A 26,743-nucleotide genomic window follows, 5' to 3' on the forward strand; every position below is an offset into this window, starting at 1 on the left:
TGCTCTGTACTTTTTGTTCTTACTTTTGTTTTATATAAAATGAATTCATTCTCAATACTTTTACTTCATTCTTGTATATGTTGTTGAATACCAATATTTATCATCTTAAACTAGAGATTGTACACACTGCTTAGTTTGATTTGGAGATGAAGCCTCTTTGAATAGATGCCTTTCAACTATATACAACACAAAAAAAAAATGGGTAATTTTATAGTTCTCAAATAAGAATAGTTTCCAAAACTATTTCTTCAAATAATTTTCCATAATTAATAATTCGAGACACTGGGCATTCTGAACAATAAACAAGAAAAATTGAAGGTAAAATAATTTGTATGTATAACTTCTACACATGTTATAAGAATACAATGTGCTTTAATCAAACTGATTTCTCATGTTCTTATTTATGCAGAGGCATTTTCTGTTCTTAATTTACAGAAGACTGAGAATGGTATAGTTAGCTACAAGGTCATCTTACACATACCACAGTTATTGTTTGTTAATTCAATTACATATGCACCTGTTAGTACAGATTTTGTTTACAATACAAATTGGAATATTTATTAAATTTTTTTTTTAAAGTACTCGTTTAAAAGTTTTCACAAATAGAATTTCTTAAAGTAATTGTGATCTTGTGTAAATATGATAAATTGCATTGACATTTATGAATGCATTACCTGTGAAAAGTTATGATTAATACCCATTTAGAAACAAGTAAGTTTGTCAGTATTGATTTGATGGAAATCTGTGTATGAAAGGAAGTGGAGAGGTTTCAGATGTTCATAAATTGATAAAAATTATTATGAGGAATTTTTAGACTAGTTACAGTAGTAGAAATTCATCAAAGACAACATTGTGTGTTGAAATGACCCAACATATCATTGCTCTAAAGTTCTCCTATTAAAAAAAAAACATGTTTCAATTAAGATGGAATGATGTTTAGATTAATTTTCATTTAGATTAATAATCTGTTTGATGAAAAAATGTCAAAAAAACAAATTTCTGCCATTTAAAATAATAATTTATTAAAATTATTAGAGAAAAGTAATTTTTTTAGTATGTTTTTTTTACTTTGTACAATAACGTGAAAATGAGTATAACACAATTTTGATTTTTTTAATTTGTTTTCTGTTAAAGTGAATCAACTGATTTACTAAATAATATTACAATATTCATGTACTTTTACAATAGTGTTCTGATATCACTCTAAAGTAGTACAGCAGAACTTGTAATAACTTATGTAGAACAACAATAAATGAACAGTTTTGCTGTCTATACTGTACTTAATATTATCAACAAGTTGTAAAGCTATTCTCTTGCCTGTTATCTACAAGGGGTGGCTGAAATGTAAGCATACTGATATGTAACAGTAGAACTAAATATCGCACAAAATGCCATCTTGTAGTTAATCTTCTACTACTCTCTTCTTTTCCTGTTTAGCCTCTGGGAATTGCTGTTCAGGTATTACTTCAGAGGATGAATGAGGATGATATGTATGAGTGTAAATGAAGTGTAGTCTTGTACAGTCTCAGTTTGACCATTCCTGAGATGTGTGATTAATTGAAACTACCAAAGAACACCAATATCCACGATCTAATAATCAAATCCGTATGAAAGTAACTACCTTTACTAGGATTTGAACGCTGTAACTCTCGACTTCCATATCATCTGATTTCGGAAGATGCGTTCACCACTAGATATAATCTTCATTTAATCTTTCACTACTAACATTACAAAACATGACTCTCATTTTCTGTCAGTCACTATCAGTATGGAATTAAGTATGCCTAGTGTGTGAATGTATCTAAAACAACAAGCAGAGATTGAATTTTTAATGGTGGAAAATGTGAGTGCTAGTGACATTCATTGTCATCAAAAAACCATTTATGGTCGATTTGAGTATTATTTCCTGCCTTTCCTATCACTTCAACTCTATAATTCATTTGTAGTGTGTTTCAGAGTACCTCCACTCTCAAAACTATTTTTAGCATTGAGGCTTCCCAAGTTGGGATTGTTGAACAAATAGTGATATTAAGCTCCTTCCATTCCCCATCCCCAATGCCATGGCCTTTAATTCTGCTTTGCCTCTCCTCTAAAGGAGCTACACATCTTTAAACTGATCCTTTTGATTTTTTATTTTAAAAATTTTAGATTTTTAAACATTACATCAGACTAAGTGTTTGGGTTTATTAGTTATGTCCTGTTCTTTTAATTTTAGCTTTTATATTTCCATGTATTCTAGAATATTTAAAGGTTTTCCTTTTTTTGTATAATGTAATATTTTCAGGAATAAATTTATTCCTGATGGTATTTTAGAAATAATAAAAAAATTACAACACAGATGGAGTATACCAACTAGAATGTGATTTTAATGCTATGTAGGACAAACGCGATAAAAATTTAAAACAAGATTTAATGAATATATAAGTTCTTGTATATATACATACACACACACACACACACACACACACACACACACACACACACACACACACACACACACACACACACACACACACACACACACACACACACACACACACACACACACACACACACACACACACACACACACACACACACACACACACACACACACACACACACACACACACACACACACACACACACACACACACACACACACACACACACACACACACACACACACACACACACACACACACACACACACACACACACACACACACACACACACACACACACACACACACACACACACACACACACACACACACACACATACATATTGGATTATTTTAACTGTACTAACAAAATGTAAAACAGTGTTATTTTTAAGTATTTAACAAGAATATAGATTCAAATTATGCAACACATTGATAGAAAAAGGATGTATTCCCAATCAAATAATAGAATCTATGAAAATATTAAATTTATATGTATGCAGAAAAGGTATATGCAGAAAACATGGAAATATTAAAGCTAAAATTCAAAGGACAGGACATAATTAATGAACAAATACACATCCAATCTAATGTAATTTTTAAAAATCTAAAGTTGTTAAAATAAAAACTCACAAGGATTAGTTTAAAGAAATTGTAGAACTGTTAGAGCAGGAGGGACAAAGTAGAAGAAGCCATGACAGGGTTGGGGAATGGGAGGAGCTAATATCCAACAATCCCATCTCAAGAAGATTGAATGCTAAAAATAGTTTTGAAAATGGAAGTATTCCAAAACACATTAACTACAGATGTTAGAGTAACATCTGACACTAGGAAAGTCAGAAAATAACAGTCAAATCAATTTTGATAATCCTGGCAGAAATATAAAATTGTGAAAATTTTAACCATTTGTGGTGTTAAAACTATTGATTGAAATATTGTAAGTAGATAGATGGAAAATAGAATTTCCTGTATCAGAAGATGGTAAAGCAAATATTGAGGATGAACCTCACAGTGGTGATCCACTAATATCAAATAATTACCATCCAATTGTCTTACTAAACACAATAATAAAAATATTCACTAGTATTTTAAATAAAAAGACAATATCTTTTGTCTTAAGAAGTGGGCTTAATTCTGGAGGGACAATCTGGATTTAGAAGGAAAAGAAACTTTTGCATTAACATAGAGTTTCTGAATAAAAAATTAACATCTGGATTCCTGAAAAAGAGTGCTTATTAATCTAGAATATTAGCAGACCTGAAGTGATTTTTTGATTCAGTGAAACAGGCAAAGCTTTGGTCAAAGTTACATGTTATGGGTTTTAACAGTTAAATGTTAAGAATATTATCAGTGTTTTATGATTGTACTATAGTGATCCTAAATGTTAAGAGATAGTTATGTCAAGAAAACATCAAGGGTGTTTTACAGAATGAAACATTGAACCATTTTTTTTTCTCGTATAACTGAGCAAATGTTATAGATTTTCAAATATTCATGAAGCTTGGGGATTACTCTTATGGTGGAAAGTACTCTGCTGTTATCCGCCATTAATATTATGATATTGGCAAATCCCATTTATGATTTTCAATTAATACTTGATATTTTTAAGTTACTGCGACAAAAAGGTTTTGAAATTAAATATTAGAAAAACCAATGAAGTTTCATTTCATAGGTCCCCAAGCGTGAAAAAACAGAAGATTGTAAATAGGGGTGAAGTTGTATTACCTTGCAAAGGGAATCCTTTTATGTAGTTATGATGTTTTCTGTTCACATTCAATAATCCCACAAAAATAGCATGGAATGAGCTCAGTTGACAGCAAATAGTTTGTGTAGAATTATAGCTTAATTCAAATACAATTTTTGAAAGACAGTTCTAATAGTGTTAAGATCAACAGTTATCTCAACACTGTGTTTTAATTGTGAAATTATGGAGACTCATTATTTGGATAAAATAAAAGTACTCAAGATGAAATTTATGAAACCACTATTTTTGTTACATCAAAACAGCCTGATTCACTTTATTAGGGCTGAGTTAGTGGGTTTATTAAGGTTGGTTGGTGTAGGATTTCTCTTGTATTCAAGAGTATGTTAGTTGGAAAAAAATGCTGGCAATGGCAACTGATAGAATGTCAAAATTAGCTTATCTGAAAATCTGCATAGTCCATCAGTCTGCTTATCTTTACGTGTTTGGCTGCCACAATAAACAAACAATACTTTTTAGTAGAGCTAAAGATGGATGGAATAAGCAAAATGAATTAATTATAAGCTAAGATAAGTTATTTAGCTAATTTGATAGATTATCTGGTTCAATCATAAGATTATGTCTATTGTAATCAATCTTTTTCACAATCTGCCCAATTTATAATATGAATGATTCAGAAATTACTTTTCAGACTTATTCTTTAATTGCTCTATACACAAAGTAACTAAACTTAATACTATGTACAATGCATTAAGAGAATATATCCTGAATGATACATCAAATTATTAATAGCAACTATATATTTTTTTTGGATATTCTACAGATAAATTTACAATATTTATTATTACCAATTAATATGTTAAAATTAAAACATTTCTCTTAAACAAACAACCTTAGTATTAGCTCTAAAACTTATAATACTGTTTGGATATATGAAAAATGAAGTCTTAGTATGGTAGCTTAAAAAAAAGATTTTATAACAGTATATATAGTAAGTATTTAACATTTGAAAAATGTTTTACTTTTTACTTAACAATGAAAAATTACATTACTGCCTACCAACAAAAGAGGTGAAACATATAGCTTCTTCAAAATCTCTGATATCTACAGACGAAACTGCCCAATTTTGTTAAATGTAAAATCAAATAAAATTCATGCTACTTGTAAATTTCTCTCATGGGAGTCACAGACTTATCATAGGTTAGTAACACTAAACAGCACTACATAAAAACAACCCTGTAAAATATAACACCCTCTTAATCAAGAGGGTGTTGTAGATTAAATCAATCATAGAGTTCTCTAGAAAAAAAAACTTAATTCTTATCTTTCTAAAAGTAATAAAAAATATTTTTTTTATATAACAAAAGAGATACCTCCTCAACAAAGGCTTTTAGTAAGAAATAAACAGTTTGATTTTATGTGCCAATAAAATGTTTTTGCAAAAACTTACAGTTTAGCTTATCCATGAAAATTGTGAAACAGTCCTGACTTAGGACATTAAAATTATGATATCTTGAGAACAGATCACCCAGTTTTAATAAACAGACTAATAAATTAACTGATTAAACCAAATAAGTAAAATTAATTAGACCAAATAAATTATTAGTTTTAATGAAATACATCACAGTTTTTATTCGTTGGGACCATATAGCCCTTGTAGAATGTGATTTAGTTATTGATTCAGAAAATTTCTACATTAAAAATATCACTATAAAAAACATGCTGCTTTATTTTAAGCCCTAAATCCTCTAATCAAACTGTGTGATTAATTCTGTACCTTCTTCAAAGTTCAATAATTAAAAGAATTATTCAGTTTGTTCACAAAATATTGAGACAAATGTGTGAATATTATTATTTGCAAACAAATATGGTGTCTTTTAGACTGGGAACCTTCAGTCAAAGTTCCAAAAATGTTTCATACAAAGATATTTTAAAATATTAAACTTTTTAGTACCTCATCACCCAAACTATTTAACCAAAAATTCTTTTGATTGATGAGCTGAAGTGCCAGATGAAGGGAAGGTGGCTTTCATTAGTTAATTATGTTTAAACAGGGGACCGGGAACGATTGTCAGAATTAGCAAGTTCTAGTCTTCCTCTGCTGGAAAGTTGTATTATCATACTCCTCAATCAGGGTATTGAGAGATTGGTAGTTGAAAATATTTGTATAATTACAACTTATTATTTAAAGAACATAAGTAAAAAAAGACAAATCAATAATATTAATGACAATAGTAATAATAATAAGTGACAATAATAAACAACTCACAATAATAATTAGAATAATGGCAATAGCAAACAATAATAATAATAAATGTAACTAATAAACAAATTATAGTCACAGTAATCACAACAACAATAATAATAGTGATTGATTTTGTTTATAATAATAAATAAAACTTCACATAGTAATTATATAAATTTTTCTTGTATATTTAACAATTGATCGTCATGTATGTTAAAATTATGTCAACGCAGAACATCTTGTCCATATAGTGGTCTTGTTATGTATAGTTGAGGGAGAGGATCAGTCTGGCCAACCTAAAAGTCAACAATTATTATTCAATATGTGTTTGAATAAAATGTTATCAAATTTTGTTTGCTCATATATCAGTTTGTTATTATTTAAAAATATATGAAATTTTTCAAAAACATTACTTTTGGAATTAGTTTTTAAGTTAGGTTATTACATATATAATAACTTAGTGTGTACCTGATGCTGGAAATTACTTTCTGAAAGCACTTGGACATGTTACATATATAATTGTTGATAAATGGTTTATATATTTATTGAAAGATAAAGAATAAAAAGAGTTGTAGAGGTAATTCAAGGTTTATTCTGTAGAGAAAAATTATGAAACTGAACTACCATTTTCGAATTAAAGTGAAATAAGTTCTAGAAGTATTTTGTCATTGATAAAAAAAAAAGTCAGTGTATGTTATATAACAAATTAACAAACTAATGTTAGGATAAATTAACTAATTTGTCCTAAAGAAATTGAATTTTGATTACATTATTATAAAGTAATTTTACATGGAATATTTGGAATATGTTTAATGTATATTTTACCAGTTGTATATTAATAATAGTAATAATAAAGACAGTGATTACATACAAAACAGAAATTAAAGTAATTATCAGGATTTATTCACAGGTAGATAAATAATGAAAAGCAGAATGCAGTTCCATTGACAAAATATATTAGCATCACTGCTAGTGTTAAGCTTTTAACCACTATTGTATTAACAACAATAACACAATAGATAAGACAAGTATAAAGTTCTTTCATTGCAAATACCTTTGCAGTTCACAGATAAAACTACCCTAACTATTTATGAATGAAATTTAGAGCATTATCTCGTTCACTCATAGTCTTACATTAACTCACCAACCCATTTCTTGTTTTCGTTTACTGGAATTAATTGTGAAATCACCTTAATTGTGTCAAACTCGCATAATAATTCCTCTGTCCTAACACTCTCCCAGACTTACATGATAACATCTCACTTTGACTGATTTTGCAGAACTCACATCTTGCAGACTCATTGTAGCACTCTTTCACAGACCCACATCTCGCTGATCTTACCCAGACTATTTATACTCCTATCCCCTTTACCTGCCGGACCAGGACCAACTCGAAGCATGAGAATGATTGTTTGTCCTCACATATTCCTATGAAATTCCAAACCTGATCTGGTAACTTTTCTCACAGAACAACATCTGTTTAGGTGAGTCAGTGGGCAGTATTATAAAAGACGATTGTTAAACAAACCTGTTACCTTTACTAAAAGGGTTTCTTTTAGCCTCTTTCTGGATTCTCTCATTATTATATTTTCTACTACTTTCTTCTTAATTGGTAGAAATCTGTTACCCAGGTCCATTATACCGGTCTTATTACAGTAAAATAAAGATGAAAAACAGGAAATTAGTAGAGATAGGAGAACTACAAATTGGTTTACTTTTGATACATCATGTAGGGGTAATACTTACTTTACAGTGCTTAGTAAAAGAAATGAAGTAACAGTAAAGAAATACATCATTTTTTTTTTTTAGATTCAAGAAAAGGGTGTGATGCTCTTCTCTTAATTATCTTATGTTTTTATGGTTCAATATAATTGCAATAAAATCTTTCTTTACAAAATTATTTGGTATGGTTAAGGTCTTCATCCAGGTTTTTATCTGCCTCCAACATTTTATAAGATACATATTTATTAGCAAAGTTATAAAGGAACATAAGACAGATGTAGTAGGTGTGTGACAATAAAGGTAGAAAATGATTATCTATATTCATAATTATTTGAAAATCATCAGGTTATTTTAGCTTTTGAAGATCATGATACTAGATATGTGATGAGGAAAATTAACAAAATGTATTTTTTTATTTCTTTTAATAAGTATGTTGCTATTTGTTCAACTAGTGAACAATAAGCAACCCCCTCCCTGACATCCCATTAGATGAAGATGATATACATGACATTATGATATGTAAATGAGGTGTAGTCTTGTACAGACTCAGGCCGACCATTACTGAGATGTGTGGTTAATTGAATCCAAATCACCAAAGTACACCAGTATTCATTGTCTAGTATTCAAATTTGTTTAAAAGCAACTAACCTTTACTAGGATTTGAACCTCAGAACCTTCGACTTCGAAAATGAGCTGTTGAACAATTGATTTGCAATGACACTAGACCATCCTGGTGGACATGTAGGAACATATGAAAAATACGATTTAAAAAGCCAGATAGATGGTTGCAGGAGTAAAAACAGAAAATATTTCTTAAAGAATGTAATAATTTATATATATTCATGCTTAAAATTCCACACTGCAAAAGGCAGTGTGGAATGGAGCTTAAACCTGGAATCACGTGATTCCGGGTAAATAACTCATTAATAAATGTGGTATACTGTAGGATCAGACAGGTTAAGGAAAGACATGAAGGTAGATTTATTCACATATTTATAATACAGTAGTTACAATTATCATTTTTTATAGTCCGAAACTTGGAAGTTGAGAAACAGACTTAATGGCAATGGAGGTGTATGTGATGGAGTGCAGGGATTTCAAAATTGAACCATATCTTGAGTGAGGTTAGAAGGAGAATCTCAATATAAGTAATTCTCCCTGTTCTAAAGTGTGCAGAAAGGAGGAGATTAAAGGAGTTTGGGTATGAACAAAGGATAGTATCATACTTATAAAAATGTATCAGTATTAAATTCAGCTGATTTTCGAAATCTGTTCATAAGAATAACTTAACATTATGTGATTCAATCATTAATTCAAAATATTTACACAAAAATGACACGTTAAAACAAAATACAATCTGTTAATAATGGTGTTGGAGGTATTAATTTACATCTGCAACCATTCTAAAAGTTCAGTAAAATGATGTAAAAAAATCATTTATATATATTACTAAGTTTTAAGAGAAAATTGGTACAAAGATAATTTAAATTGTTACATAAAGAATTTTGATTGATATTAAAATATTTTTGTAATATTTAGTTATATTTAACTCTTCATTTAAACAGTTCATTTAAAAACTTCATTTTAAGATAGTTTTCCCTTCTAGTATTATAATGACAGCTTGTGATTGTTGTTTTTGAAAACAAAACTGAGCTGTCATTTTTATTAAATAATAATATTTATATGTTGTATAAGTTATATATATATTAAATATATATATATTAAAACTAAATATATATATATATATATATATATATATATATATATATATATATATATAAATATTTAGTTTTAAAAATTGATACAAATAAATACGGAATACTTGTAAGTAAAGTGTGCTGCAGCTGATTGTTTAAAAAGAAAATTTATTAGATTTTAATATGTGGTATGTCACAGGTATCAAAACATCAAGTTAGAAAATATGGATGCATTTTCCTAAAAAGTAACATTTCATATTAAATATTTAAAATCTAAAATATTTATTTAAAGACAAGCATCTGAAACAGAAATACTGCTGGCAGGCAATTGAACTCACCATTTTTTTTAGGTGACAATGGAAATAAATGTATTGTCACCATTGCAATTGTTCAGATCACCTCCCTGTCCCTAGAACTACATTTCTTTGGGTTTGAAATAGTTTTTTTTTTTTTTTTGGAGGTATCAGAGAGTCCAGTAATAAGCATAGAAGACCTAATAAAAGTAATTTACACACATAAACATAAAGTAATGAGTAATAAAAGTGGTACTTTTTATACTTAGAGAGATACCAATAAAAATAAATTAATTAATAAAATTTATATTTTAAACTAGAAAACTAATGACTTTTTTTTGTAAGGTGAACAATTTGTAACTGGTGGTGTTGGGATGTACACATTCTTATAGTTATGAATTAGTTAAATATATTAGCTAATTCTTCTATCACATCAAGAATTTTAAATTAGTAATTCCTTCAGATATCGAATGAGAATTGATTCATAATTTGAAAGATTAGGATTTTAATGTAGAAAATACTGGGAAAGGAGTCTAATTGAACAACTTACTAGCGTTGCTGCTGGTAGGAAAGCTAAATATATATATTTTAATAAATTACTTGATTTTAATGAATGCTATTGTAAACTACAGCAATCCAAACGATATTGAAATAACATATAACATGTAAATGCATAAGTCGCATCGTTTATTTTCATGTTAGAATTACTGAGCATTATGACCAGATTCAGTGGATATCAGCAGTGTTCTGTTGTAGTGATGGACAAAATTGAATGATTTTAATAATCAAAATATTAGTAATAGAATGATATAAATAATAATCTAATAATTCATTCTAAATATGAATATTACTAATATTTTTTCATAAATACAAACATTGAATAATATTAATAGTTTGACTAATACTCTTTAATAGCTGTTACTAATGAATTATTTCATAAGTTATGATTGTCTACTGGTTACTGGCACCGCAATTAATCCCTCCCTAGAAATTATTTTCTGCAAATGCAGTGGTTCTATTTAAATTTTTATCTCATTCTCAATCAGTCGCTAATATTTTGGTATCTTTGTTTTTTGTTTATAAATCATGCATTAATTCATATGGTGTTATTTGTTACCGTTTCAGTCAGTGTTAAATAATAGCGTTTTTAAGTTTTGTTTCTTTAGTTTTTTGATTCAGTCTACAGAATTTTTCATTTATTTTAGTATTATAAGGGGTTATTACGTAATAGAATTTACTCATTTAGACTACTCTGTTAAAATTTGGTTTTATTGAGTTTCATTATTTTTTGTTTATAATTTAGCCATTAAGAAACTTTCACATTTAGTTGTATTTATAGAGTAGAATTATAAAACCAGAGGGGAATCATAAATCATTTGAACATTTTTTACTAAAAATGAAGACAAAAAAAGTTTCTTGTAAAATTTTCAAAAAAAATATTTAAAGTTTTTCAGCAATACTACAAACCTAAAAGAGCGCTTAAAATGGAAAGAACCTTTACAGTTAAATGAAAAATTACTACATCTGAAATTCCAAATGCTCCTCAATATTTGGATGCCTTAGAATGGATAATCGTCATCGATTGTATTACTGTTTTAAAGCCTGTTCAGCAAATGACTGTCAACTTGTCAGAAGAAAAATATCCAGTAGTGGCATTAATTGTTCTCTTATTAGGTTGCAACATACATTAAATTTTTTAATCCCAAAAACAAATGTTGGAGTTAATTTTAAAGAAAATTTACTTGAAGTTATTGGCAAAATTTACTTGAAGGCTTGGCCATTTGGTAGGTAATAAATTATTAGCCAAAGTTACTTTTGTTGATCTGAGATTTAAAAAAAAAGACATTTGGAGTAGAAGAAAATGCAAAGCATGCCCAAAAATGGATAACTGATGAGATTACAAATTTAATTAATTCAAGGCGAATGGACGTTGATACTCTGCCGTTAAATGAAAATTTTAGAACCTCAGACACAACACATTCTAACAATATCTTTGGAGTTTATTTGAAGAAAAATTATAGTGCAAATAACAATGACCCCTGCAACAACCAGAATATTCCAAATACAACAATATTTGGAAACGCCACATCTAAAGAGACTGAAAATCCTTTTGAATTTGGGAATTGCATAAAAATTCATTATCTCAATTATATGAGATAAATTTAAAATACTCCTGTATACCTACAACATCAGTTCCTTCAAAAAGAGTGTTTTCTAAGGCTGAACAGCTAACCAATTTGTGTAGGAATAGACTATCCAAAAAACCTGGGAAAAAAATTTGTTTAAATTGCTATTTAACGCAGAATTTTAAATTGATTTATCTTTCATAACTTTTTTTACCTGATATTAAGTTTAATAACTTTTAAATTTACGTGCCAAAATTAAAATCATAATTTAATGTGTTTTTTGTGAATAAAATTAAATAGATCGTACGCTAATGTTTAAAAAAAAATTATAAATGGCATTTGAAAGTGATGGAGAACATTTATTTTGTTTAATTTTTATTTTATTTGATTATCTTGATATATTTTCTGAAAGAATATTAATAATTATTTTTGTAGTTAAAAATTTAGCTGTGCTACATCAAATTCTTCTCTTTTTAATTAAAAAAAATTAATACATAATTCTGGCATTTTATTTAAGTGATATCTTTTGTGTAATTAAGTGAAAGTGGAATAATAATAGTGTGGCGATATGTTAATTTCTAAGACCTGGAAATGATAACATACAGCTTACGATGAGTACGAATTAAACATTTTTTTAAAAATAAATAGGAAGAGTGGTGATAGCATACTGAACCAAGTACCGATAAATGACGTCTGAAAATAAATGTCTCGTTGCTGGAATTAGTAATTGTGTGTTAAAATATACACTCCCGTGAAAATGAAAGGTAGTAGTTGAGATTCTTCTCAACATCATTCGTATTCATATTAGTAGTTAGTATTCACCTATTCATTTAGTATTTTAGTATTCATTTAGTATTGCCCTATTCATCTTCCAAATGTGAGCGAGTGACGAATTAAAAATAGTAGTAAAATTTACTAATCATTCTTATCATTAGTAGTATTCGCTTACATTAGTAATTAGTAGTGTGTATTCCAAACAAGAACATCATTCGAATGATGCAGTTAGTAAATCGAGATATCTCGAGATATTTCAGTAATCGAATTGTTACTACTTTTTCATTCGAGACATCCCATCACTATTCTGTTGTCTGTTGTGTGAAGATAGTTAGTTAATGAACGACAAGAAAAATAAATAAATGCTTATTAAAAGTGATCTATTTTAGCAATTATTGTCATTTCTAAAGTAGATCGATTTTTAGTTCATCTTTATTGTACGCAAAGTAAGTAATTTTGTTGGTCTGACATTGTACTTTGTTATCGTATACAGCTAGGCTAATAAAACAATTGAGGTTATAAACGTTTGTGATTGAGATTCAGTTTATTAATCTATCCGTTTGTGTTTAAATACATTTTATGTTGAAATTAAATTTAATTTAGTTGCAGTTTATAATATGAAGTTGCACTAAATTGTAAGTATTTACATTACAATGTTTCATTAATGAAAAAACTTTTACGAATAAAGTTGTTGTTTACAAGATAGATAGTATAAATCTGTGACTGGTATACTGTACGTGAATAATTTTATGTATTATTATCAGAAATACTTTTAAAATGTTGTGGTTTAGTGTATGATCACTTTTCACATGTTATTGATTATTTAATTATTAAGATTTATTTTTGTAAAATTGTTTTATTATGTCATTTTCTGAGAAGTTACTAATAAGACAATATTCTGTTGTGAATAGATACCGTTATAGAATTAAACGTTTATTTACTATGTAGACTAAATTAATTATTTCATACAATTTGTTATTACATGCCAGTTCTTTACTTAGGACTCCTACAAATTTTAAATTTCAGTAATTGAAGCTATGAATTACTAGTTTACTGTACTTTTATACAGTATGTTGCATTGATAATTGATTTGCATATGTGTGACATTTAGCCAACTACTGTAGTCACCATGTGGATGGATAGTAAAGTCATATTATCTATTATTCAAGTTGTCATCTTTTTAGTTCTTAGAAATTTATAAATATTGTGTAGGTTGATTATGTTATATTATGCTTTAGAATGTTGGGTATTCGATATGATAGTTATTATTGATAAGTGGTTCAATAGTGTTGTTTGTAAAGTAAATAACTTATAAATGTTACTCAAGTTAGTTGTTATTAATTGACTACTTTGTAATTACTGTATTATATTTTGTAGTGGTGTGTCTATTCCTAGGATAAATCTACATTTATGTATAAACTGGTAAAATATGTGTAGCATTGGTGTTAAAAGATTCTTCAGATGTGCAAGATAGGTCTACTATTATTGTATTTATGAAAAAAAGTGCTCCTCCTGTTTTTCATGTGGTAGCCCCTGCTTTTTTGTGAGGGTTTCTCAATATTTTATTAACTGGAAGAATATATTAAAATAATGTATGGTATTTTAAAGTTTTACGTTTATGTGAATTCCAAAAATAATATCTTGAAATCCTGTAAATTTCACTGCAGACTCATATTATTATGTTCTTTTAATCAGTACTTCTCTGTTAATTGTCCTCCATCATAAAAACTTGTATAAAAGTTATGTTACTTATATATAAATAAGTTGTTTTATATTACTGTTTTTATTGTACAACTTTTGAATTACATAGACATGTAATACTATGATCTAGAATTACTTGTCGGTGGGGACTAATATCAAGTAAGCTTTTCAGAAAATGAATTTATGTTATTAATGTAGTAGGCAATCTAATACTGTAGTTAGTTCTTAGATGGTGCCACTGAAACACTATATTGAAATAAAAAATAAATAAACAGAATTATGGATATAATCCAACCAAATTTAACCTACACTTGCTTTGCTCGCTAGTCAAGATTAGCAAGCATAGGTTAAATATGGTTAGATTATTCCTATAATTTTATTTATGTTCTTATTTCAATATAGCGTTTCAGTTGCGCCATTTAAAAACAAACTATAGAGGTAGATCGCCTACTACATTAATGCTGAATTTATCCGTTATGCTTTTTAAAATAATAATATTTTCTATTTATGGAGAAAAAATTTAAAAGGCCTACTTTATTCAGTAAGTTAAATAAAGTACTCGTATATAATTTGTATAATTGTAATACAGCTTGAACTAATATCCATTAAATCTGTGGAACAGAATTTTGTCTCAGTCATAATGCAATCGCAGATTGGAACTATTAAATGAGATTTGTGTGTCTTAACTCATGCTCTACAGTAAGGTCATTTCATGTCAAATTAACAAGCCTCACAACTTGACCATCACAAATTTCATCAAAATTCACATATTGATCATGTCTATAAAGTGATGAAAAAATTTTTTTTCAGATTTTTCAGTCTCAGTTTTTGTGCGGGACCCTGTAAAAAGTGAACAAATTGCTAAAAGCAAGGTTCAGGTAATTAAAAAAATTAATTTTCTCAGCTCTTTTAAGAGCTCAATTTGGTGTCGTTGGGATGTGATATATCAGCTTGGCTAGATTTTGTAACATTAATAGTTCAAGGTAACCAAAAAATGTATTTGACCTTCAATATATCCAAAGTATATTCTTTTTAAAATTTGGGAAAACATTTTTTTTTGCTTCCTAATGTGTTGTACATGTGACATTTCATATTGGATTTGCAATGTGATCATGGTGAAATAAAATAATGAAGTCACCAGTTAATTGAAATTCGTATAGCTTCAGAAGATATTTACAGAAGAATTACACAATGTACCTTCTTTTTACTACTTCTGATTAGCATTGTCCACATCTTGCTTTGAGGGCTTATAAACTCTTCCTGTTGGATTTACCCTGGGATCTAATTTTGAAATAACATCACTCCTATGTACACTAAGAGCATCCTCAAAGTCTGGGTAGTGGAAGGAAGGTGAAGGTTCATGTGAATGTAAGAACTTCATCTTCAGTTTTTGATTTTCTTCATTTGAATCTAGAACACACCACAACCACCAGTGCCCATCATATCTGCAGATCAAGAACCCATTTATTTCTGTGAATTCAAAATCATCCTCAATGTTTGTTGTACTTGCTATTGGTGAGTTGTTAGAAAATTAAGACACCCTCACTCGCATGTGATTCATGTTTAGTGGAACAAAAGAGTGGAGTTTCTGAGTACCTGGTATAGTTCTTGCTGTCATTACCCTATGCTTCAAAGCCTCTTCTTCTCCTTTATGCTGTTCAATTGCTTTGTAATGGAAATGTATTGACTCAATGTGTCCATTTGCCCAGTCAAACAACTGTCATGGAGTCTGGTCATTGTAGGTCATTTGAAGACTTTCTCTAGCTGCAAGTCTTTTAACAGCCCCTCCCACACCATCATATGCACTTTTGCCATGAGATGTGGCAAAAAAATGCCACTCTGTTTTGATCCCAAAGTCTGATTCATGGTAACAGAAGTTGAGAAAATTGAGTTTGAGAAGCAGCACCATTACTGTAGTAGCAGATCAGGCTCGGTTTTATGGTAAAATGAGACTGTATGAAACCAATTAAATATTTCTGAAAAGGGGGCACTGCTATTGTGTCATTTGTGGGACGGTCAGAAGTTATGACAAGAGATGTATGCATTAATGTTTTTGTTGTTGGATCTTTGAAATGGGTGATGGGAAATAGATTGTGAATGAGTGAACTGTTGCCTATGTGTTCCAGTGGAAACCTTGGGGTGCATCCTGGAAAATGAATGAATAGTTCTCAGTGAAGTCGCAGATTACAACATATTCACCTTCTTTCAGAGATTGCTTCAGATGGGTGAGGTAACTAAGCTGTTGACTAGCAAGAAATGAGTGTTGAAGAAGTTTCAGAAGTTTTCCAAAAAGTATACAGATGAATTGCTCACTAGATTTGACTAATGTCTCAAAAGATGTTCTTTTTCAACTTGTATCCACGGTCTGTAGGTGATGTTTTCAATGGAGTTGAGCTTGAATCCTTTCACAATTTTTGCAGTTTCCAAAGTAGCAAGTTTCGGTTGGATTAGCATACACTACATTTGTCATATCTCTGTAAGACTTAATCGGTCTATCACCTTGTATCAATCCTTTTATTCTACAATGCATAGGTTTTGTGTTTTGATGTGTTGTACACACAAACAGTGTGGGTTCCACTTGCACCTGCAAGAACACAGAACTTTGGCCTGACTTCACAGAACTTTGAAAATCTTATTTTCAGCAATGCATACCTCTGTTTAAACAATTCAAAAGCTTCACGGAGATTACACAGAAATAATTTTTTCTGAACTGCTCTCGTGTTTCATTTATCGTAAGAGAAATAATTTTTTTTTCTGGGCATCATTCAACTTATTTCCTCACTCTCATACAGATCAGTTATTTTTTCTGCTGTTTCAAAATCTAAAGTTCTACCAGGTTTAGGATTAGGACATGACATGACACCTTTTTCTTTAGCCAGGCTTTTAGCTTTCCTTCCAGTGTTGTCTGACACTTCAAATTCATCTTGAATGTCCTTTAAAGCCCAGCGTTTAGGGAGCGTTGCCAATATTTGCATGCTAATGTTCTTATCATCTGTAGTATTAAATTTTTCCTTCAGTTGATTGATAATTTCACGGTCAGAGGAGAGAGGAATAGCTAGCATCTTGTTCAGCTTTTGAACACCGCTGCTGCTTTCTTAAGCTTTTCCTGACAGTATTTTCTTTCACATAGTTGTTTTTTGTGAATAGGCATTTCATTTAAAACAATCAAATTTTTGTTGAAAGCATTTACAGCTTCATATTTTTCTGGGAAACATAAAGGATCTAATTGTTGAAATTCTTCATCAGAAGTAGATTCTTCAGCATTATTTTTAGCAGATGCTTCTAACTGTTTGCGGCAAGTATCACAAATTTTGTAACCTTGTTTAAGAAAAGTAAATGTTTCCACCAAGTTACACTTAGGTTTTTCTTACAGGAATTATGACTTGACTTTTCAAATGGATTGCAACAGTACATTTTAGGTTGTGATGAATTAGTCATAAAACTCCAAACCTGTAGAGAAAGGCAAGCTCAGTTAACAAAGAGTAACTGAAAAATCTGGAAAAAATATTTTTTGCATCACTTTATAGATATGAACAATCCTTTTGGGGAATACACCATTGAACCTTCTGTTCCAAGAGGTGATCCAGACTGAATATTACTTCACTTGTCTCAACAGATGAAACATGTACGTACTTTTGTTGCACCAGGAGTGTGTGTCATGATATGCTACTCTTCTGCCTCATCAAGTGACCCAGTCTGGATGACTGGAAGGGAAGGGTTTTCATTGATTGAATCTCAATTAGCAATTGCCACATAGGGGGAACAATTGGAATATTCTACTGTACCTAATTATTAAAAAACAATTTTTTAACATGACCCCATTGTGAAATTTTTACCACATGTACAATAAATTAGGAAGCAAAAAATTGTTTTTTTTTCAAATTTAAAAAATACACTTTGGATATATTCAAGGTCAAATAATGTTTTTGGTGACCTGGAACCACCAATATCACAAAGCCTTGTCAAGTTACATATCGTATGAAAACCCATTCCAAGAGCTTTAAAATGACACCAAAATGAGCTCCCTAACCCTTATTGGAGCTGAAAAATTTATTCTTTTGTAATTACCCAAGCCTTGCTTTTTGCAATTTTTTTACGGGGTCCTACACAAAAAACTAAGTAACAGAAAAAAATATTTTTTTGCATCACTTCATGGGCAGAGCCAAGTCTGTAAATTTTATTTGAATTACTGGACATGAATCTTAGAAGTGCATAAATTTTTGTTGATTTGTTGTGGAATGACCCAGAATTTATCTGGGTAAAATCAGTTACTTATCTGGATGAGTCACTATTTAAAAAAAAAAAATTAATACCAGGAGATTATCAGTTAAGCCTCTGATTTATGGTGGAATAACCAAGAAAATGAAAAAAGTCTTTCCATTTGTTGGTCAAATTGTAGCCGTAATCTCTTATTGATGATTATTTGCATACGTTTTGCCTTGGGAATAAAAATAGTATGTGATAAGTTATGTGCTTGTAATGACAGGTAATCATTACCCATAACATTTTTTGTTAATCATATAGACAATTTTGTTGATTCAATATCCAGTCAGCAAACTGTTGAAAGATTGTAGAAGTCGGTCACATCATCAACACAAATGTAACAGTGGCATAGCAAATGCCATCTTGGATAGATATTTGTATGAATGTCTATACCACCATCATCTCATTGCCATTGTCAACATGTTTGAAAAAATGTTATATGTTTAGCAATAATTAGCCTTTTCAATGAGTAAGTTTATATTTTTCAAAATTAATAAGTTTTGTAGAGGAAAGGATTTCATAAAGGGGGATATTTAACAAAAAGGTATCTTTTAAAAATAATATACCTTTCAGTGTTTAATGTTTCTTCCGTTGTGTAAATTTATTGTGCAGCCTTGAAAAGAATTTTTTTTTCTCATTTATGGACAAAGTGTTCGACTCGCAACAGGTTCCGCTAGTTGTTATCAAAGTGCGTATGTATGCCTGCGCCTTATCGACTAAACCTAACTACCTCATCAACTCTCCATCCTGGGACCGGATCCGCGATCGAGCACTACACGGCCCCAGGAGGTGCCTCTTTGGGCAAGGGGGAATCCGGAGTTTCCGTGCATCATCACCGCCGTCCACCTGCGCAAGCGCGGATAAACGACGGCTCCGCAGGGAGCTGCCCTTCACTTCCGCCATCCGGTCGCTTTCTTCGGATTTCCAGTGAACCTTCTCAAGCCGACACTCGGTCCTCTAATGTGGGAGGGACCCATCGTGAAGGGACCCACACAGGGTGTTGGGTCTTCTTCACGAAGGGACGAGGGAGTCCCAGTGTCTCATCACTACCGACGAACGGCAGCTCCGCAGGTGGCTATCCCTCATCTCCTCGCCGCTCCGTCGTCTCGACTTTTCTGTTGAAGATAAAACTGGTTATTGTCCTCTTTCTTTCTTGGTTATTACTCCTCCACAACGGACAACATACGCTCGATGATGTTCTCGATTGCAAGGGGCCCGGTGACCATTTCACAGCCGTGGCGATCGGTGACCCACGTTCGGCAGTCGAACACGACATGTTCCGGTGTGTCCAACTCCCCACAGTATAAACAGAGGGGGTTGTCTGGCATGTAAGTATACCTGGAACACGTCATGGCCAGTCAAAAATTGAGTCGATCAGTAGGATAACTTACCGAAGTTGCGGTTGACCCACGGCTCGATCTGCTGGATCAGACGGTGAGTCCATCGGTCAGTGGAAACTTGATCCCAGCGGGCGGGGAGGAGGCGTTCATTCATCTCGTTTCTGTCCGCACCCTGGACTATTCCAGTTCTCTCCCTTGCTAACTGCTGAAATGGGGGAACACCTGCAATGAGAAGTGCTGCTTCGGTCGAAACGGAAGAGTATGCGGAAATGACGCGGAGGGCGATCCGTCTCTACACACCCTCCAGTATTACACGATTCACATCCTAAAGCTATCGACCAGACTGCGACTCCGTATAACAACATTGAGCTAATGACGTGGCTGCAAACTTTCCGTTTCGATGCTCACGGTCCCGTCATATTACCCAGGAGTCTACTTAGGGCCATCGTCCCTGCTTTCTCCGCTTTTTTCTTGACGTGCACGGCAAACGTATGCCGATGGTCTAACCAGATTCCTAAATGCTTCACATATCGTACTTTGAGTAGTACGGAAATAGAGGTACGGCGTCAGGAAGTGACGTCATTCCAAGATGGCGGCCGTCCACCATCTTGGAAACGTCACTTCTGACGTCACTAATTCAAGATGGCGGTGGTCGGCCATCTTAGATTGTGACGTCATTGGCGCCGGTGCCCCGTCAGTGTTGCCAACTTGATTTAATTTGTGTTGGCAATGTTATATATTGAAGTAATATTTCAAATGTTGGTAGCACTGTTGTGTGGCGGTTGGTTTGAATTAAATAAATAAATAATATTTAAAGTGAAAAAAAATTCTGTCGGCTAGAGGATTCGAACCCGGTCATGACGGGACGCGACCGACTGACGCCTTAAACCAATCGGCTGCGGTGACTCCCTGATGTAATGAGTGAAAAATGTTCTACGTAAGCTGTGAATTTTAACGTCACATCAATCTGTACACACACACACACACACATACATATATACACACAAGTGAATAAAAAAAAAATGTAGATGTACCTCGAGGATGATCCTGGTCGTCCAGGCGATGGCGTCGGGAGGCGTTACCGCGAAGGAGAGAAATTCTCGTCGTGGATCGTGCACCGGGAGGCGGTGTTTGCGTGCGTGCGTCAGCGGATTGACGCAGATGTGTTTACCGTGCGAGATGCGGCGCTCGACTAAAGAATTGTGGGACCGACGTGGTCTAAAGTTGTCCGGTTAACCAATCGAATCGGCGCATGCGCACTAGCCGTTAGTGCGTACGTGCGAACCGGATCGTCGTCTCTAATAAGGGCGGATGCGATAAAGAATTTTTTTGATAATTATCGAGTCACTAATACAAAAGTGACTTGAGTTGTTGTAACCGGTTAAATCCGGTTGTGTCTGGATCTGTAAAATAAAAAAAAGTTATGAAATGAATTTATGTGTTGGAACACTCTCCTCACCATTCGCAAGTGTAATTCGACAACAGATGGTGAATCTGACGTCGGATTACACCGCAGGCCTTGGAACCTTCATCCAGTAATGCCGATCGACTAAATTTTATTTCTAAAAAAATAGTTTTACATTACTGTATGGGGGTTTAGAGTGTTGTTGCATTTCCACACCACCCCAGAGGTAGCAACCGCGGTGCGTTGAGATTTTTTTTTAGATTTATATCTCTCCCCAGTAGGCCTAAAAAACACTCCACTATATATATCTTAAGAAACAACTTCATGATACTTCTTTACAAGACCGGGATGTTATGAACGACAAATGCAGATGATGAGTAATGATAAACTCATACAAGAAAGGACATCTATGTGAAACAAAAAAATCCCAAGATAACTGTCTAATTTATGTATGCGAAACCTGCCTTCTTGTGTAAGTTTATCACTACTCATCATCTGCGTTTGTCGTTTATAACATCACGCCCTTGTAAAGAAGTAAAGAAATAATGATTCGCATACATAAACGTAATATTGCAAGCATATGTCTATCGCACCACTTTCTTCTATTTTGAAAATACTTAAAAGATTTGTTAAACACTCTCCTCACCATTTGTAACACAATTGATAGTGGATAAATCCAATATCATATCATGTCACGGGCCTTGGAACCATTGCATACAGTAAACGTAAATAAATATCGTTTTTTTAAAAAAAAACAATAGTTAGTTACGATTTATTGTATGGGGGTTTAAAGTGTTTTTTGTTTTGTCTATGTGTGTAATTTTGTGTTGATTGTGTAATGTGTTGTAGTCCTTAAAAGGACTTATTTAAACATCGTAGAAATTAAAAAATTCGTTGACGGTTTTCTTTATCCTCTTCTTTGCGTTTCGTATTCTTGTATAAAATAAAATAAAGAGAAGCGATGTGACGTCCTTTCATATATCGATTGGTTTTAACGTAATCGAATTCTGAATTTTCATTTGTGTCGTTCGCTACCAACAGCGGTTGGGTATCGTCGTCACAACCATCGGCAGAACAATCTACCTCATCACGACCTCTGAAGAAAAGTCCTCCGTCCGTCGCTACATTAGCTGTTACTCTTCTTCTTTCGTTTGCAGCATACACGTTTACAGCGAGTACGTTATTTTTTCGATGCGACGTATTGAGATTTTTTAACACTGACGCATTCAAATTCATATTCGACGAACGATTTAATTTGAACGCCTTTACGTTACCGTCGTCACCGTAGAATCCAGAAAACAGTACTTCTTTGCTGTGAATGAGTGCGATAGCTTGTTCACCGCATTCAAATTCGCAATAATATTTTCGTCCATATCCGAAATCATCATCATTGAAAACCACTCTTATGGCCAAGTTATCACCGTTTTTATCGAAATCATGTTCAGATAAATCGACAATATATACGTAACTGTGTATTAATTTAAAACACAGTCGTCAGTTGTTGGTCACCGACGTGCACGCGTACATCTTCTTCACTAAACTGAATCATGTTTACAACTCGAACGTTTCTCAACGAATAAACTGCTTCACTCAGTTACACTGTATTTATAAGCTCCTCCCCACCACCACAACTACCACACCCTGCTATCAACGAATCAGAATGTCACAACCTCCCCTCCACAATTCGAAAAAAATTCATCTGATAGGTATGGTGATATCCTGACAAGTGCATTTTGTATGATTTGAAGCTACAATTTTTCTATGATACATTTTCAAAGTGTTATTAATAAACTGTTCTGTTATGTTAATTTCGACTATCACCTTTTCGATACCATTAACATCTGGTTGGCATACGAATTCAGGACTCTGGCAACAACCCGAACCTATATCACAACGATGTAGAACGACAAACCGGTCTGAAAATAAATCTTTGAGAATTTAAATCTTTCAAAAGACTCATTTCCGGTACGGATCTTTGTTGCGGTATTTTACACCGAAAAGCTAACGTTTGCATATACGTTTCGTAGAATAACGAATGGTGACACTCTACAGTAGTTATAATGTAACACAAAATCTGTACACACAATAAAATATTCATTTTCCCGATGTTCAACCGTTCACACCAAATGCAGAAGTACGAATAAATTTATTGTCGTTAGCAGACGACTAAGACGCCCCTCGCGAGAAATTTTAAAAACAAAGAACTAAGATCGTTTTTGTTTAAACACTCCTCACCATTTGCAACATAATCTGATAGTAGATAAATCTATTACCACATCATGTCGCGGGCCTTGGAACCACTACATTCAATAAATGTAAAAAAATATCGTTTTTTTTGTTTAAAAAAACAATAATTAGTTACAAATTTATTGATGGGGGTTTAAAGTGTTTTTTGTTTTGTGTATGTATGTGTAATTTTGTGTTGTTTGTTTAATGTGTTGTTGTCCTGAAAAGGACAGTTTGAATAGCTACCTGGTATTATTCGAATACCACATCGAAGGCTTTTCCGATGCGTCCTTTGAAGACGAGTTTAAGTTTCATTTCCATTATTGTGTCAAATTCGTCCTCTTTCAGTGTTTCCGCAAACCTTCTCGGCAAGTAAACTTTGAACGTCGTTTCCTCACCATCGCGTAAACGACACACGATACTTTTTCCATACCGCGTTCCAATTTTTCTCAACCATACAACCTCGTACGGTTTCCCAATTGTTAGATCACCAACGATCTTCGTCTCTAGGTTGGTTGCAACCAGACGCTTATTCAATTGGTGAATAAAATTGTTTCTACCGTCAGTCATTATGGTGTTGTTATTTCTTCAAACTTTAGCTCTAGAATGAGACTAGGACGGTTACGAATGGCTATTTATACCCACAAATCTGCTTATCAACATCCGCATTCGGTATTCAAAGAATCGACGAATAATATTAATTTTAATTTTTTATCAAAGCGATAAATAATTCCACGAATTGTATTTATTTTAATTTCTTATCTACTAACCACATCCGGTCGAGCCAATTATTTTTTCTTATCGAAGCGATAAATAATTTTTTATTCTTATCGTCACGATAAATAATTCCACGAATTGTATCTATTTTTAATTTCTTATCTACTACCCACATCCGGTCGAGCCAATTATTTTTTTCCTTATCAACGCGATAAATATTTTTTTCTTTCCAAACCACAAGCAATTATTTTTTTTGTTCTTATCGACACGATAAATAATTCCACGAATCGTATTTATTTTAATTTCTTATCTATAACTTGCGTTCAGTCGTATCAATTAAAAATTACTTTTATAACGTTCACTGAGAGACGGTCCACTGAACGCTATTCACAATGGATCTTGTTACCGACAAGCAATTTATATTGTACGACATAGAGTGCGATAATAAAGAAAATATCGATCCAAATATTGGTGAGATTTTTCAGTATTTACAAACTTTAACAAACAATAATAATAATCAATACCGAAGACCTATAAAGAAAAAAAAGAATAAAGCAAAAAAGACTTACACAAAATTATAATTATGTACATTTAAGAATTTAATTGATTTAAAGCCTCTCGAGTAAAGGTACATTCGCGTTGTGAGAGGATGAGAGAAATTTTATAAGTCTTAAAAACCTTTACCACCACCACAAAAAAATACATTTGTTCGAGTTGCGTTTCCACACCACCCAAGAGGTAGCAACTGCGGCGCGTTGAGATTTTTTTTATGCGAGTGATATCTCTCCCCAATAGGCCTACAAACACTCGTGCAAAATTTTACAAACTTATTTTTATATCCTCGTTGAACGCGTCAACGTCTCCGTTGGCGAGTTTTTTCTTCCCAAAATAAGTTAATTTCATCGAATGATTTTTTACAACGTTCAATTCATCGTCGGTAAATCTGTTTGTATACGTCTTTGATAATAAGGTTTGAAAGCTGTCCGGTTCATCCGATTCGCTGTCGAACAATATTACGCAAATACGGAGTTCGCCGTATTGAGTAAATATTTTTCTCATTTCCAACAGTACGTAGCTCACACCGATATCAAGATCGGTCAACCTCTTGTACGGTATCTTCTTTAGAAAACAATATTCATCGTTGAAAACGTTAATAAATGCTACGGTGTCCATCTTAACATTCGCAGTGCTCACACTCGAATGGCAATTGCAATTGTGATTTACCTTCTTACCCCCTATTTCCACGACAATTTTGCAAAACAACCGATAGAGTTCGTTACTATCGATAACTGTACAGGCGAGCGGACTTTCCCATAACACTTCGTATTTATTTGCACGTACCATAGCGTGCATTCTTTTCACGTTTTCAATAATCGATTCGCACGAACATACGTATTCTGGTAGACCACGACCGCAATAGTCGAATTTCTTACAATCGAAAGCATGTATTTCATCATTAACATCGAAGTGGGTGGTAAGCATCATAAAACAATATTTGCAAATATACGATGCAATAAACCTCAATTCGTTTACCGAATCGCTAAACGTTTTCATCGCTACTATATCGGGTCGTCACTATAGTGAATATAATTACACAAGCCGTCTACAGTATCTATTTTTAAACTGTCTAAATATTCTTGTAAACCGTCGTGAAGTTCAGCGTAAGTGGCGTCGTAATTGAAAACCACTCTAACCGTATTGAAACGGTGTATATCTGCGGTAATACTTGTTGCGTGAGGAAACGCAGCAATTGTAAGTTTCATAAGATGACGCAACGTTCTTACGCGGCGATTCAGAAAAAATCTAATCGTCCACACCGATGCGGCTATGTCAACGTCCATCGCTAAACTGCGGATGGAATTACACATCGGAAGGACTTTTAAGGAGAAAAAAATGCAATAGGTTTACTATAAAACACTCTCCTCGCCATTTATAACACAATTGATAGTGGATAAATCCAATATCATATCGTGTCACGGGCCTTGGAACCACTACATTATATAAATGTAAATAAATATCGTTTTTTTTAAATTAAAAAACAATAATTAGGTACAATTTATTGTATGGGGGTTTAAAGTGTTTTTTGTTTTGTCTACGCGTGTAATTTTG

The 26,743-nt window shown here is 32.3% G+C and overlaps 1 protein-coding gene across 3 annotated transcripts in view; it reads left to right on the forward strand.

Annotated features, from left to right (window-relative positions):
- Positions 1-13,252: 13,252 nt before the first annotated feature.
- Taf1 (TATA-box binding protein associated factor 1) overlaps positions 13,253-26,743 on the forward strand; it is a 141,902-nt gene continuing 128,411 nt past the window's right edge. Inside the window, exon 1 of one of the 3 annotated variants that reach the window (XM_075372406.1) lies at positions 13,253-13,428. The gene's annotated coding sequence lies outside the window, so the exon portion shown is untranslated. The remainder of the gene's footprint in view (positions 13,429-26,743) is intronic. The other 2 variants (XM_075372405.1, XM_075372407.1) reach the window with 2 other exon arrangements.

Source organism: Lycorma delicatula, chromosome 8, assembly GCF_047948215.1.
Source record: "Lycorma delicatula isolate Av1 chromosome 8, ASM4794821v1, whole genome shotgun sequence".
Classification (NCBI taxonomy): domain Eukaryota; kingdom Metazoa; phylum Arthropoda; class Insecta; order Hemiptera; family Fulgoridae; genus Lycorma; species Lycorma delicatula.